The sequence below is a fragment of the Orcinus orca genome, chromosome 18, assembly GCF_937001465.1.
Source record: "Orcinus orca chromosome 18, mOrcOrc1.1, whole genome shotgun sequence".
NCBI lineage: Eukaryota > Metazoa > Chordata > Mammalia > Artiodactyla > Delphinidae > Orcinus > Orcinus orca.
Genome location: NC_064576.1, coordinates 1,354,266 through 1,370,186, shown reverse-complemented (window position 1 = coordinate 1,370,186; position 15,921 = coordinate 1,354,266). Strand labels below are relative to the sequence as shown.

At 43.5% G+C, this 15,921-nt stretch overlaps 1 long non-coding RNA gene across 1 annotated transcript in view; it reads left to right on the top strand.

Annotated features, from left to right (window-relative positions):
- The window catches only part of LOC125961886 (uncharacterized), an 88,553-nt gene extending 73,474 nt beyond the window's left edge, over positions 1–15,079 (top strand). The window contains exon 3 of the long non-coding RNA XR_007472984.1: positions 12,088–15,079. This is a non-coding gene — a long non-coding RNA (uncharacterized LOC125961886). The remainder of the gene's footprint in view (positions 1–12,087) is intronic.
- The last annotated feature ends 842 nt before the right edge of the window (positions 15,080–15,921 follow it).

Here is a 15,921-nt window from a genome sequence, read left to right as displayed (position 1 = left end):
ATCGAGGGCCGTTAGTGATATCTACTGAATGATTATTGAGTAACAATAGTATCTATTAAAAGCTTTGCTGGAGACAGTAGGGCTCTAAAACTCCGAAGTGATACGCTTGTGGCCATCACAGCTCTCTTTCCAGAATGACTTCAAACTAGCAAGGACTTATTTCAGATTTCATTTTAGGAAAAGGATGTACCACACCTACAAGATCACTCGTTGGCCCCCGTGCGGCACTGGGACAGTGAGAAATGAAGACCCCGGGGCCCCAGAGCTGCTCCAGGAACCCGGCACAGGGCACTTCCTAGCCTTGGATCCCCCATCCCCAGGTGGTCTCCCAGGAAGTTGGTTTATTTCATTTATTTCAATGGCTTTATGCTCCCAGGAAAGAGACTTCATCTACTGCGCCTAAATAACTTTGATATGGACTGAAATTGTCCAAACGCAAACCTGATCCCATCGGGCAGAGACGCTGACCCCGGTGCTCCTTTCCAGGCGTGCTGCCCGCTTTGTACACATGCATCAGAAATGGCATTTTGCATACGTGGTTTTATTCGGGCAATTACTGAGAAAATAAACCTCTCTATCACAGCACCCCCTCAGTGGGTAATTGACACGTGCTCACTTCTGCAAAAGAAAATGTAAATCTCAAACAAGCTGCAGAGATGCGTGGAAACATGGAGCATACTTTGACTAAAATGCACAACTATTCCTTGGAAAGACGTTCAATCTTTTGCTATGTTAATACCTTTAACCTTTTAAGAAGGACCAGACCGTTGTCTTTCTACGACCACCGCAACTACTGATTTGCCCAGGAGCATCCTCAGAAAGATGTATGAGATTCAACTGAGTATGCGTCAAACCCCTACCAAAGCCCGCTGGGTCCTTAGAACTATCAACACAACATGCGGGGTTAATTTAGGCTGATGCCGGGGGCGGGGATATACTTTCTGTCCGAAAAACAATAGGATTGGACAAAAAATAAATGAAGTCAGCACACTTTTTTATTTCCTGACAAGCTGAGCCACTAGAGTCCAGCTTAACAGTGAAAACTTCTCCAGCCCAACAAGGAGCTTTGCTAGGTGAATAGAGAAGGGCTTCCTAAGAGGTCACAGGTGACATTTGTAAAGGAAAGCTGGAGAGGAAGGCCCTGTCCCCGTGGCCTGTCGCACCAGTGTCGCCACCTCCCTGACTCGGTCTCGCTGCCTTTGCTGGTTGAGCCTCTGTTATGGACTGAATCATGTCCCACAAGGGACGTGTCGAAGCCTAACCCCCAGGACCTGAGCGCATGACCTTATTTGGAAACAGCCTTTGGAGGTATAATTAGATGAGGTCATACTGGAGCAGGAAGGACCCTAAGCCAACATGACTGGTGTCCTTCTACCAGGAGGACAAGAGGCGAAGACAGACACAGAGGGGAGAAGACCATGTAACAGAGGCGGCAGAGACTGGGCTGATGCAGCGGCATGCCCAGAAACGCCCAGAACTGGCAGCTGCCCAGAAGCAGGAAGGAGGCCACCCAGAGCCTCCGAGGGGCAAGGCCCTGTTGGCACCTTGGCTTCAGACATCTGGCCTCCAGGACAGCGAGAGAGTACATTTCTGTTGTTCTAAGCCACCCAGTGTGTGGTACTTTGTCCCAACAGCCCCTGGACATGGATATACTGTCCCACGTCAGCCATCCCAGGGGAGAAGAGGGAGCTGTCCCAGCCCCCCACGTGGGAGTGAGCACGTAGGTTCATGGCTGCAGGTCCCACTCTTACAACCACGTAAAGTCACGTGTGTGTGAACAAAGGTTCGAAAGGAACACGTAAAGTGATCGGTATTCAGAGTGGTGGAATTAAGTGTTTCTTTTCTTTTCTCTAATCCTCTGAATTTTTTAATGCTGTTATATCACTTAAATTTTCGTCAAGGTTAATTTTTAAAAATTCCCAAGCTAAGTGGGTTTTCAGGTTTGATGAACCGTATTATTGCCTGAACACTCTGGAAATGCCTGCTTCCACTGGCATTGCCGGGGAAAGCCAAATCTGTAGGCTCTCTCAGCCCAGTCAGGAGCTATTATTTGTCCTGATAACTACGAGTTTTGGCACCTTCTTAAATTTTGTGCCAGGGGTAAGGGTCTCATTCCCCTGACCCAAGGCCCAGTCTGACCGAAAGCAAACTACAGATGAAAAACACAGAAGTAAAGGTAAGAGACATAGAACTTTTGCTTCTGTGTTTTTCATCGGTAGTTTGTTCGTGATGGTTTTTTGATTACTTCTAAAGTATCTGCCCGTTCACCGATTCTCTCTTTAGCTCTCACTTGTCTTAAATCTATCCAGTGTGTTCTTAATTGAGTTCGTATATGTTTTTCTTCTGAATTCCTAAAAATTTCTTTTTCACTTTTTGTAGTTTCCAATTCCCTGCCCATTTTTTGAGCTTGGCTTTATCTCTTAAAACAGTAACTATAATTATCATCTAGACCACACCTAATGATTTTAGTATCTGGAGTCACTGTGGTTCTGTTTTTGGTCCCTTGTCTCTGCTCCTTCTCAGTCATGGTGTTGTTGCCTCTTGTGTCTGGTTATCTTTGACTGTGTGCTGGACACAGTGTTGTTGTTGCTGTTTTAAGCATCTGAGGAAATTGTCTGAGGCCTAGGGCGATGCTGTCTTCCGTTAGGGAAGATCTTTATTTGCTTCTGTAGCTCACTGGGGAGGGTAGCAGTCTGGGACCACCTTAAAGCAAGTGCAAACCTTGAGGTTTTCTTGGCCACCTTGCTGGTATGAAACGGGGCTGCAGAACTGTGGGAAGACTGTCTACATTGTCCTTTCTCCTGTGGTGAAGTGCCCCAGGGATGCCAGCCCGATGTGGGGTTCCTTTGTCAAAGTCTCCAGTCTGGTAAGCCCCAAAGTCCAGCTTTTTCCCTCGGCTCTGTGAGGCCACCAGAAGCATAGTTCAAGTTTCAGCCGTGGCTTTCTGATCAGTCATTTCCCATGAGATCCAAAGAGGCCCTTCCTGCCCGGTCTGTCTCTGGGTTCCAGCCCCCTCTCAGATTTTGGTCCAGTAATCTCTCACTATCTTGTTAATTCTTTGATGCTTTAAAAAATTGATTTTGTTTATTTTACACTTTTCCCACCTTGTTGGGTTATCCTCTGTAGGACATAGCAAATTATATAGTTACTATAGTTAATTATATTAGTTATTATATTTGCTTTTAGAATCTTATCAAATTATATTTGCTTTTACAATATCATAATATTATAGCAAATTATCTAGTCTGCCATTTACTGGAAGTGGCAGTTCTTTCAATAAGAAACTCAAGTATGGATAAAGTTGTACTTATAAAATTTTCCATCAAAAAAAAAACAAAAACACTTTCCCTCAAAGCCCATCAAAAATTTGCCAAGTGATAGAGCTTCGCATGTGTTAAGTCATTTATTGTCACTACTACTATCTCTGATGTTATGTTATTATTATCTTCATTTTTAAATGAAGAAGTTGTGGCCCAGAGACGTGGGATGACTTGACTGAGAACACACAATTAGTCGAGGGCAGAGCGTGATTTAGACCCAGGCCCTCCTAACTTCGTGGCCCATTTTCTTTGTCTCCACACTTGAGTCAGGCTTGAAAATTGATATTTTAATCTGTGCTTTGTGCAGCAAAAAAGAGAGTTCTTCAGGAGATGAGTGGCAACCATGAACAGCCAGGAAATCAGTGGATAAAGTATGCTTTCACTGCATATTTTATACAAATTACTTCAACCATAAAATTTGACAGCTTGTAAATAATGGCTTAAGAAATCCAGAGAGAAGAGGAGTAAAATTAATTTAGAGGCTGATTGTCCCTGGTCTTTAACTGTAACCCCCAGTTCTCTGCTTCCCAACTCATAATGGCATTTCGTGGATATTCACTTCATTTCAATGCTCCTTTTCCTTCTCTCAGTGTCTAGACGATGGAGGAGTTATAACACAAATGTACATTTATTTTAGGAAGTATATAAGATGGAAAACAAGTTTACATTTTTTAAACCATGAAAAATAGTTTATATTTTGGCAAGTACAAAGCAGCATGGGGTGATAAGTAACTAGATATTAAATAATTAAGTACTTAGATGCTAAACTAAGATTTGAAATAATCTAACCCCCAAATAGCTCCTGAGTTATCTTAGAGGAACATTATAATGCACTTTTTAATCATTATTTTAAAATATAAAACAATCTTTTGTTCAACACACTGAATTTAAAACAAATTCCAGAAAAGTATCAGAAACAATAATTAAAAATTCTTATTAACTTCTGTTTGGGGATTGATTGCATGAGGTTGCCTCAAAAAAAGTACATGACAGTATTTTATTCTATGAAACTATTCCAGTAAACATCAATCTAATAGGCAAATCTGAAATGTTGTGGAGTGGCCCTTCCTTTTAAAGGGGTCCTTTGAAAATGCAGATCCTGCTTCAGTAGGTCTGGGATGGGACCTGAGATGCTGCACTTCTAACGGGCTCCCAGGTGATGTCCATGCTGTGGTCAGGGGGTATTTCATTTTCAAGATACAAAGTTAAGAAAGGTAGTTTTTGAATCACATAGAGGAGATGTGAGAAAAATCCAGTAATTGTACCAAAAAACAAAGTTCAGTAATAGTCTAATTATTTTAAGACATAAGTAAATTTGTCTACAAAATTAGATAAGGCTTTTTGCTTAGCACTGCTCTTTTAATATTATATTTTAACACTACAAACGACTATCAAACTGGCATATGAAACACACTTTTTCAGATTTTTTATTGATATGCAGAGCTTCAACAGTTTTTGAGAGAGCGTCCCATGGAGCCTCAAAGACAAGACCTTGGTAAGTGTACACATCATCAGAAGGGAGTGAGATAGCCGTGTGTGCGTGCGTGTGTGTGTGTGTGTGGTGTACCTTCACATTTATAAAGACAGTAAAACAAATCTGTGTTTTTATGTCAAGTGGCAAAGAAAATAAATAGGGAAAGATGAAAACTAGATGTCCTCACAGGCAATACTATATTTATCCTAATCAATGAAAAATTTTCTTTTTTCAAAATCCTGAGTGCAGTGTGATACAGTGTGCTTTCTTTATTCCGGAGTGTAATTCACTTAAAATAGAGGACTCATAACTAAACATAGAAAATCATCTTCTATTACAGAAAAAAAAATGCGTGGCCAGTGTCCAATGAGAAAGAGAGAGACAGAGGAAAGATAAAGACAGATGGACAGAAGGAGGAAGTGGGGAGGGGGAGAGAAAGAAGAAGAGGAAGGAGAAGAAGAAGGAGGAGGAGGAGAGAGAGAGGAAGGAGGGAGTGAAGACAAGAAGAGAAGGGAAGAGAGGGAAGGGGGTAAAGAGTCTTTCAGTGGGTGTTTTTTTTTTATTCTCAAAAGGAGAGCATCCTTATTTATCATTATGCATAGAGATCCAGCTCTAATGTCTCCCCATGTACCTCTCATGAGGAGAAATTATCCCAAATGCCCTTGGGCAGCAGTATGAAAGATCACTCAATTTATGTTGCAATCAAAGCTCAGTTTGTAAAAATGGGCCAAATTCTTCACTCAGCATCCTATCCCTTGTCTTTAATGAAGCAAGCACTCTTGAAGAGATCAAGAGACAGGTAGAGAAACAAACTAACAACACAATGCAGGCAGAATACTTATTGTATCTTAAAAGAACACAGTAATTCCTCAACACAGCACAGTTTCTGACTAGAAGGTAAGAGGTGTTCCATCTTCAAGAAATCTGATAGGATTGGATTAAAAACTCACTGTTGGCAAAATATTCTGAAAATGCACAAATTCCCAATACTTCAGTTCACTTTGTAATCAAACATCATTACTCGCAACACTGTGTTGTGTTGTTTTGTTTTCTTTTTCTTTTTTGCTTTATCTGGAAGTAAGCATTCAGGTGGTTGGAATTAGTGAAGCCAAAGATATGGATTCAATCTCCATATGGAGCTGTTAACGCTACACTAATGCTAAAGTTGCAGACTTACTTTTTAAACACTGAGTTATCTTCTAAGTAAATGATGAGAAAAAAAGAAAACGTTTCACACGTCTGTGGCTCTTCACTTCTTCCTGTAGATGCTAGTTTCTACAAGGTTTCATGTCCTTTCAAAGATTGTCCTTCAGCAGTTTTTATAGTGCAGGTCTGTTGGTTGTAAATACTGTCAGCATTCAATGATGTGAAAGCGTCTCCTTTCAGCCTTCTTTTGAAGGATATTTGTGCTTCGTATGGAATAACTGTGGGTTGGTAGTGTTGTTGTTGGTTTTTCTTTCATCATTTTAAAGGTACCCTTCCTTCATTTTCTGGTCCCCATTGTATTTCCTGAGGAGTCCATTTATAATCCTATACATGTGTCCTTTTTCTCCAGCTAATTTCATGATTTTCCCCTTATCTTTGTTTTCAGCAGTTTAACTACAATGTGCCGAGACATGGTTGTTTTTATGTTTATCTTTCTGGGAGTCTGATGGGCTTCCTGGATCTATACGTCATGTTTTTCATCAAATTAAGCAGGTATCTGGCCATTATCTCCTCAAAAAAATGTTTATGCCTCAGTATCGCTTGCTTCCCCTTCTGACCTCCAATTATATGTATATTAGACCACTTGATAATGTCCACATGTCCCTGAAGCTCTGTTGATTTTTCTTTAATTTTTCTCTGTCTGTTCTTCAGGTTGGATCATTTTTGTTGATGTCTTCAAATTAATTACTCTTCCTTCTAATATTTCCTACCTGCTGTAAGCCTATCTTACGAATTTTTCTTTGCAGTTACTTTTGCAGTATAAGTTCCTTATACTTTTAAGTTCATAATTTCCATTTGATTCTTCTTTAGAATTTCCAAATCTTTGCTGAGATTCCCAATCTGTTCACTTATTAATACCATATTTTCCTTTGGTTCTTTGAACAGGTTTATGAAATCTTTGCAAAGTGCACCATCTGGGTCATCTTGGGATGGTTTCTATTGACTGCTTTTTCTCTTGACTGTAGATCTCATTTTCCTATTTCCCAATATGTCTAGTGCTTGTCTGTCTGTCTGCTTGTCTGTCTTTTTCCTCCAACCATATACAGCTGTTCAGTTGAAGGTATGCAGTGTGAAGAGTTCACTTTAACTAAGATTGTGGTTTGGCCATAGTGGAGTTAGTGAAAAAAGAATGGAGCCAGGAGGCTGAGAGTATTTCAAGGGAATGATTATAATAATTGATTGGAATATAAAGTGGTTCAAAGAAGACAACCCCAAGAGCTGAAGGATTGTTGGAGCTAAAGATTAGAGATCTGCACATAGCCACCTTGCAGTCCCTGCCCATCCACATGAGAAGAACTCCAGGGGCAGTTGTTCATGGCAAAATAATCGCAGACGTAGACTGTGGACCTACATATAGACTGTAGATAATACAGTGTGGAGACTGGGCTCTGTTACCTTCCTCTTCCCCGTACTGACTCACGACAGTGAGCAGGTCAGTCACTGGATGACCACCGTGAGCTTGGGTCCATGGTTTGTTGGTGCGTATGTAGAAGTCCGAAGTTTTTCTGAGGTCCCTCTAACTTGGCCAGACTTAACCTTCAACGTATATTGGCTTCCCCCGTGGATCTCTGCAGGGCTTGGCGTTAGGTTTGTTAGGGCTGGACTAGGGCAAATCGTACCCAAGCATGTGATCCTCACCCTAAGGCCATACCTCTGGTGTCTCATCTGGACGCCGCAGGTGTTGGTTTGGTATTCATGAGGCCCCTCCCCCTGGCAGTGTCCGCACTGCTCAGCTTCTGGTTACTGTTTCACTCTCAGTCCCCTACCAGCTTCTATCTGATAAGCCTTGGTTAATCCTACCTTGTGTGTGGACAGCCTGGCCTCAGCCACATTTTCCCGGGGCCCCCACAGGATTTCTGGGGCCCTCTTGTTGCATGGCTCTCTCTTCTCTGACGTTCTACCCTGCAGATTCCAGCTGCTTCAGGTACCCAGAACTCTGATTTCTGCTTTCTCGACTCAGAGAGACCATCCTGCTGTCCTTGGGTCGCCACACTCTGCAGCATGGCCAGGAAAGTGTTCCCAGGAAGAGAGCCAGGCCATGGGGCTTACTTACCTCATGAGCTTCCTGCCATTAGAGATCATGACCTTGCGATGCCTGTTACCTGCTGCTGCAAGACAATTGCCTCATATTTTGCCCGATTTTACAGTTGTTTATGGCTGAAGAACAATTCAGTGTGGTTTCTCCATCACAGGCAGCCGGCCGTTATTGTTTATTTTTACCTATTCAGCAAATATTTCTTGAGTGTCTACAATGCAGGAGGCATTAGAAATACAGGGTTGAACAAATGACATGATCCTTGCCCTCAAGAAGTTTACAGTCTATGGGGGAGAATGAATCTTAAACAAATAATCACAGAAATAAAATTGTGGTTCAAGTTGTGATAGGTGTTGTGTGTTTAAGATAGAACAGACTACCCTAATTTAGATCAGGAAGGAGAGCATCTTCAAGCAAGTGACTTGAGTGCTGGGTAGGCCAGACAAAAGTTTCAGGGAAGAAATATGAGATAAAGGAACATATGAGAACCAAGGAAAGATTGTGAGAGGAGGAACATATGAGAACCAAGGAAAGATTGTGAGAGGAGGTCCCCAGGGCAGGAATGGAAGTCTGCTGGGGCTGGGCCTTGGTGTCTGGGGACAGCAACCCAAGGTGATGTGGAAAAGCAGGCAGGGGCTCTGTTAACAATATGAGATCGTATCTTCAGAGAAATGGAGCACCGCGGAAATGTTTTGAGTAAGATCAGATTCAGAATTGTGTTGTTAAGTGTAGCTAACTGGTCCTGACACATCCGTCGTGGCTGAGTCTTCCAAGAGACCAAGAACGAAGGTACCTTTTAGAGGATGTAAAGCCCAGCTGAGGATGTTCGCCTTAGAAGAACCGATGTGCTGTAGGTCGGTATTTATTGAGATGATGAAGCTTCTGTAGTTAATGCTTCCCTTTCAAACATTCAGACAATGAAATCCTACCTAAAAAGCCCCTTTGAATTTTGCGAGTCGGTTCTTTGTACTCTTACAGGTGTAGTTAGCTGTAGCGAGAACCAAACTAGGGAAAACACTGGAATTAAATGCAACAGGCTAGTTTTCTGGAGGTTAAGTGTTAAGACAAAGATGAAGTAGATGTTAGGCGTGAAGAATATCCAAGGAGATAAGGATGGCCTACAGGAAAATCACTTTTACAGTTATTGGAAATATTTCCAGAATTGTCTTTGGGTCCCTGACAGAAGACACCACTTAACAAATGTCTGTTGCTGTCAAGGTTACCCTTCCGCTTCACGCTTTGACTGAAGCTGAAACATTTTTAAATCATTGAAGAGAAACTTCCAAACACAGAATCTGCAAACTCACATTGCAGGGCAGCCAGCCACACGGTCACCAAATTTGCGTGGTGACTATCCACTCACATTAGGCAAGTTTTGCCCAATATAGACAAATATTGGTCAAACTGGTCAGTTTGGGCTTCAATCATCCAGTTATTAAAATAGTTTCTTTTGGCAGCAATAAATTAATACTCATATTTTTTCAACTATTGCAAAAGGAGCTGTGTTAATGAAAATCGTAAAGATTTTTCAAACTATTGCAAAAGGAGCTGTGTTAATGAAAATCGTAAAGATACTCCGATACGGTAAAAGCAGGCATCTTCTCTGTGTACGATACTCGCCAAAAAGATGCGTAACTGTCTCAGTGTGTGTGTGTGTGTGTGTGTGTGTGTGAGATGTAGGCAGCTATACACCCATAGTCATGTGCATATATAACCTAGTTCCCCAATGTCACCTCACATATATTTTCCTCAGCTAAATTACTGAAAATAAAATGTATAGCATGATATATTGCAACCATATATTGTGTACAGTTTGTATATAAAAAAGAAAGAATGATTAGAAGTCGATGAGAGGCTGTTTATAAATCTTGATTGCTTCATAATTTTAACTTTGAGCAACATTTTTATCATAATTATAGGCTTTCTTAAAGCATTTATGCAGATTGTTGTTACTCAAAAGGGGGTTTATTCCATTTGGGTATAAACTACACTCTTTTTTCTTTATGAAATCACTCTTTGAGTTCCTAATACTCAGTCCTCTGCCGGAGCTGAAAAATCCAAACAACAGGAAGCACTCATCTCGGAAGCGCCGTCACTGCGCCCCTTCACCTGCCCGCATGCTGCCCCCTAACAAGGGGCAAGTGTGGAAACGCACGGGCATGACACGCAGTGGGCATCGTTAGAAGCTTTGGGATTCCTCTTTGAACACTAACGGGCCTGTGAGGCCAGTACATTTTTGTACCCACTTCGCAGACCAAAAACTTAATCCCTGGAGGTTTAAACTGTGACAAAATATTCAATGCTAGAATCATAAAGCCTTAGTTCTGCCTTACTTTTAAGCTTGAAAGATCGAGGTCCCAGAGAAGTGAAGTGATGGCCCCGCGGCAGAATCGGGCATTTGCCTGCGTTGAACGCACAGCAACAGTTTAACTGAAATTTAGACGGAATCGTTCAGAGGCTTTGGCATCACGTAGATTCAAAACCAGAGGAAAATCCTATGGACGTTTTCTTCCACGGAATCCTCACTTTCACTGCGTGACCACAGACCTAAAAGGAAAGGAGGAAAAGAAATACATCACCAGAAACAAACATGAAAACAGAGCTTTAAGAAGTGTACCCCAGACGAAAGGAAGAAACGTCAAGAAAGACCGATGGGGCTGTCCCAGAAGAATGGCCCAGGTCTCCCCAAACCTGCAGACGTGCTCCCGGCAGGAGGACTCACACTCTTGCCTGATTTCGTGCATGGCCACGCCCGCGGGATTAGCATGGTGCCCCGTGCATCGTAGGAGATCAGTACAGATATTTTTAATGACTGGATGAAGTTCTGAAACAGAAAATCTCCCCAAACAAAGAAGGAGTAAGATCTCCAAAACCTACAGTTTACGAAGCAGGGGTCGCCCTGAGTATCCCAACGGAGTCAAGTCAACAAATAAGCCATAATCAGTGGAGGAAATATGAAGTTAAGATTTGGTCACTGTTTCCCAAAGAAGACGATTTGATCACAAGACGGCAAGTGACAGCTTCACGTTTTCATCACAGGCTGCAGGGGGAGGAGCGTTCGTCTCAGGCTTTCAGATGAAAACGCTGAAATGTCCAGGTTGTCAGAGCCCCGGCTTCCTGAACACAAACACTGTGTCTGGGAGACGGTGGACAGCACTTCAGGTGCTGCACTGGTCAGACTGGTGGCGTTTTCCTTGGAGAAGTAGATGTCGTTTGGCCGGACCTCACTCTGTCCAGCACTCCCCGACCAGGGCAGTCAGCGGCAGCCACTGCAGTTGTCACGATAATCCTGGAAGTGGGAGTTAACGTGTCCGCTCTACAGACTAGGAGCCAGGACTGGAGAAGTTCAGAGACCAGCTCAAGGTCACACGACAGGGAGCAGCAGAGCGAAGCCAGGCTCCCTGGCAGGCAGTCCTGCCCTGACGTCCACGTCACAGTGCTTCATCGTAAACACACTTCTCTGCACCGGCTGTGTGGCCACCCCCTCCCAGGCTGTGGCCTTTTCTCTGGACCCCACTACACCAAGGCTCCTGTGTGCTCATCACCTAGGAAGCCAGCAGACCACAAACATTAGGAACTTTATGGAGTTATTTTACCTTTTCAAAGGAGATTTGTTTAAACTGTGAATTAGTTAGTTACTGAGAAGGTCTTTATTTCTATCTCTCTGAATATATATTCACAGAGAGGAAGCTCTGTATTCATAGGTGTGGTTGTGTGTGTACGTACGTATGAAAGCACCAGCAAACTGCCCCTCTTTTTTTTAAATTTATTTTTTCATTGAAGTGTAGCTGATTTACAATGTTGTGTTAACTTCTGCTCTATAGCAAAGTGACTCGGTTATACGATATATACATTCTTTTTCATATTCTTTTCCATTGTGGTTTATCCCAGGATATTGAATATAGTTCCCTGTGCTCTACAGTAGGACCTTGTTGTTTATCCATCCTATATATATGATTGTATCTGCTCATCCCAAACTCCCACTCCATCGCTCCCCCACCCCCCTCCTCCTCCTTTTAAGGACAATTATTCATGTTCTTCTCCACCGACAGGTGAAGTCTTCCAATCCTTACAGCTGTGCTATATTAAAGGACAGGAATAGAATGAAAGACTGGCCCTCATCAGCTCTGCTACAGTCTGATATTCCAACTGTCTTCCTGTCCAACAACCTGGGGTTCAGTTAACGCACCTGGTTTACTACGAAGGTTGACAATCGGAGAGAGCAGGGCATGCTTATGCCTCGTTCAACATGAATAGGGATGTTCAACAAATCAGCAAAACTGCATTATTTTATGACTCAACAGTTGGTTCAGTTTAAATCCCTAGGGAAAAAAGGCATAGAAAAATAGTACCATGAGTGTGAAATAGTTACCTTCAGTAACGAATGGGTAGCTGGAACTTAAAGGATGCTTTTGAGCAGCTGACTAACAATGCGGAAACCACCGCTAACTGGGATTTTTGCAAGTTGCGTCATCACCTGGAGCGCCCCCTGCGGTGACGGCAGGTCCTTCTGGATGAAACCCTGTTTCTCCCTCCTTCCACCGGAATCATCTCCGCCTGTCCCTTCTCCACCTCCCCCCCATCCCGCCTTTCCCGAAGACCAGCCAGGACCCTGTTGAGTAGATGTGAGCTGCTCCACCATGGTGCATTATATATAAATGGGACACACCCGTATGCAGGCGTGTTCCACGTCAGCGTGTGGGAATCTACACGGCCGTGTCCACGTGGGTTGCTGTAAAAGCTTTGACATTGTAATTCTTCCATAAAATTGGAAAATAATTCATTATAATTGCAAGACAATATGCTTTCTAGGTGAGTTTCCAAGTAATCTCTTAGCAATACTAGGTTAAGCCAGGGATTCTCTGAATGCCAATCGGAAACACTTTGAGGCCTTTTAGAAAATGCGGATAAGTTCTTCAAGAGATTGGGTCAGCTAGTCTGGGAGGGGGCCTGCACACTGGAATGTTCTAAAGGCTTCGGGTGATTCTCTTGTGAACTATTCTTACCTAAACTATTTTTGCAGGTAGGTTGTGAAAATAGCAAACTCTCTAGTCAGAAAGTTCATTTTTGTCCATTTAGAATGAATCAATCCTATAGACCTGGGAAAACAGCTTTTAAAAAGTTAACACCTCTGGTTTTCCATTAAAATATAATTAAAATTACTGGATACAGGAAGCTTTAGTTATCCTAAAAGTTCCATCCCGGTAAAATATTTGTTCTGTATATTTTAAAGAGGACTGGGGTGGAGGGCGTTAAATTATGCTTTAATTCCATCCCATCAATGAGAATATGAGAAAAAAGGAAGGCCTTATTTCAAGCACGTATTAGCCGCGTGTGCATTCATGGAAACTAAGAATGTGTCTCAGGCGCTGCTTTTATAGTAAGGCAAATTGGTGTTTTGATCTCTGTTTATTATAAAGCAGATAGTAGCCTAAATAGTCTAGCCATTTTTCCCCCGTTTTGTTGAGATATGATTGGCATACGGCACTATGTAAGATTAGTGATTTGACTTACATACATCATGGAATGATCATCATCTCATAGAGATACAACATTAAAGAAATAGAAAAAAGTATTTTTTCCTTGTGATGAGAACTCAGGATTTACTCTCAACAACCTTTGTATACAACAAACAGCAGTGCTAATTATATATATATATCAATTATTAATAATGTGATTATAATTAGTCAGAAATTATTGTACTTATTTCTCTTATAACTGGAAGTTTGTACCTTTTGACAGCCTTCCTCCAATTCCCCCCTCCCCCTCCTCTGTAAGCACAGATCTGATCTCTTTTTCTCTGAGTTTCCTGGTTTGTTTCTGAAGTGTAATTGACTGACTACGCTATGTTAGTTTCTGTTTCACAACACAGTGATTGGATATTTTCATACATTTCAAAGTGATGACCATGAGAAGCCTAGTTGCCATCTGTCGCCATACAGAGATACAGTTTTTGAAATGCCTATCTTGAGGGAATCTGTGAGGCTGAGAAGTCGCTTTCTTTCCTGGGAATCCCTGAGAACTTTCTTAATCTTCATACTGACATTTGCCTTTCGTCACACTTTGTAGTATAATCAAAAATTTCTATTTTGACCTTCCAGGTTCAAGAATAAGTTCTAAAAATGAAGAGTTGGCAGGATGGTTATACAAAAGGAAGGAGCGACGTGGGTGAAGCAGTGAGTCAACTGCTCCATATTATAAAAATCTAACAACAAGTAGTCGTCTGTTGTGACACAGGCGTTACCTTGCAGCATTAGGGAATGGATGTGACCTTGCCAACGTTTGCATTTTGTGTACAAGTTAGGCATCACCAAGGGGTGAAACATTTCAGGGATGACTGAGGCTCTGAGCGAGCACGTGGAAATACACTTCCTGCAGAATTATCCTTCCCATTACCCTGATTTACCAGAGGGCAGTGTGCAGGACGCGGCGCCCAAGCATTACTGGCGCTCAGGACTAGAAGGACCCGGGTTCTCGGGTGCTGTGAGAGAAAAGGGGGCCGTTTCTTTAGGAGCTTGTGTCCCATCAGATTGAAGGGGCGCTCTAGGCTTCGGGGGCGGGGAGTACTTGGGAGAGAAAGGGGTCTGCCCAGGCCCGCCTCGGGGACCCCAGAACAAAGAAGATGCTCTGTTGCCCCTCTGTCCTCCCTCCTCGCTGTGGGAGGACCCCGAGCGTCTTTTGGGCCCATCCCTGGGCCCCAGCTATGAGGAACAGACAATTCCGGCCCAGGCACCCAGACTTGGGGCCGTCGGAATGGAGCGGCTGGACCCGCTGCCCCCTGCTCTCGCTCTGGGCCTCACTGTGGACTGGCGTGGCCGCGGACAGATGGGCGGACCTCAGCGGTGCCAGCCGGTTCCGCTGCGATAGCGGGTCTTTCTTTTCCTGGGGAGCTACCCCCAGTCTCACTACTGAGGCCACGGGAAAGGCGTGCTGCCAGAGGCCAAGTTCTCTGGGTAGAGGCCTGGGCACCTGGGGAGGCCGGAGGAGGAGCGGAGCTGCGCTCTCTGCCCCCTCCTGGTGCCCTGGGATCTGCAAAGCTGCCACCAGCAGTGGGGGGGCGGGGGGGGTCGCTCGGGTGGAGGAGGACAGACCGAGGTGGGGTGTGGAGCTGGCTCGGTCCTTCCCCAGGCAGGCACCTCGCATCTCCCCCACCGCTGCTCCTCCCCTGCCTGCGCGAGAGAGGCGGTCTCCGTGTTTACTGAATTCCTAGGTCGCCTGTGCCCAGGGCTCGGCCACGACTTTCCGAGCGCTCGCGTTCCTGGCGCTGTGCCCCTCGTGTCCACATGGGCTCTCGCGCTCCAGGCCTAGATGTGGGTTAAAACTCCACTTCACAAGCCCCTTGATATGAGATATGGATTTGACATCTGTTTGCCAGAGTGTTTTGCACTTAGCCTAACACCCACTATTAAGTGACAAAATTGTGGCAGCCTGTCAAAGCCAGAAGACTGGCAGCTGCTCGCTTACAAAACCATTCAAATATTTGCAGGTTTTGAAGCTTTATGCAGTGTTGTACCCAATCTTTCAGTGATTTAACATGTAAAATATAAGTCAAAGTTTTAAATCTGGATTCCAAAATGTTTCCATTTTCCCTCCAAAAAGAAAAAGCTTTCAGGGTGTGTCTGCTGGAATCGGTCCAGTTCCAACCTGCTTCTCCTTCCCCAGCATGAGATTCCTGCACAAACCCGGTTTTTAAAAATGTCAAGGACCAAACTCTGTCTTCCTGCTGTTACCGACATCTCCGATGACAGAACTAAATTACCTTAAACTCCAAGGGAATACAGTTCCTCAAAAGTAGATTGCAAATAACAATAACAATAACAATAATCCCCAAGTAAAGCAATGCTTTATTTCGCGTTTGACAGTGGCACCAATGTGCCTTTGGGGGA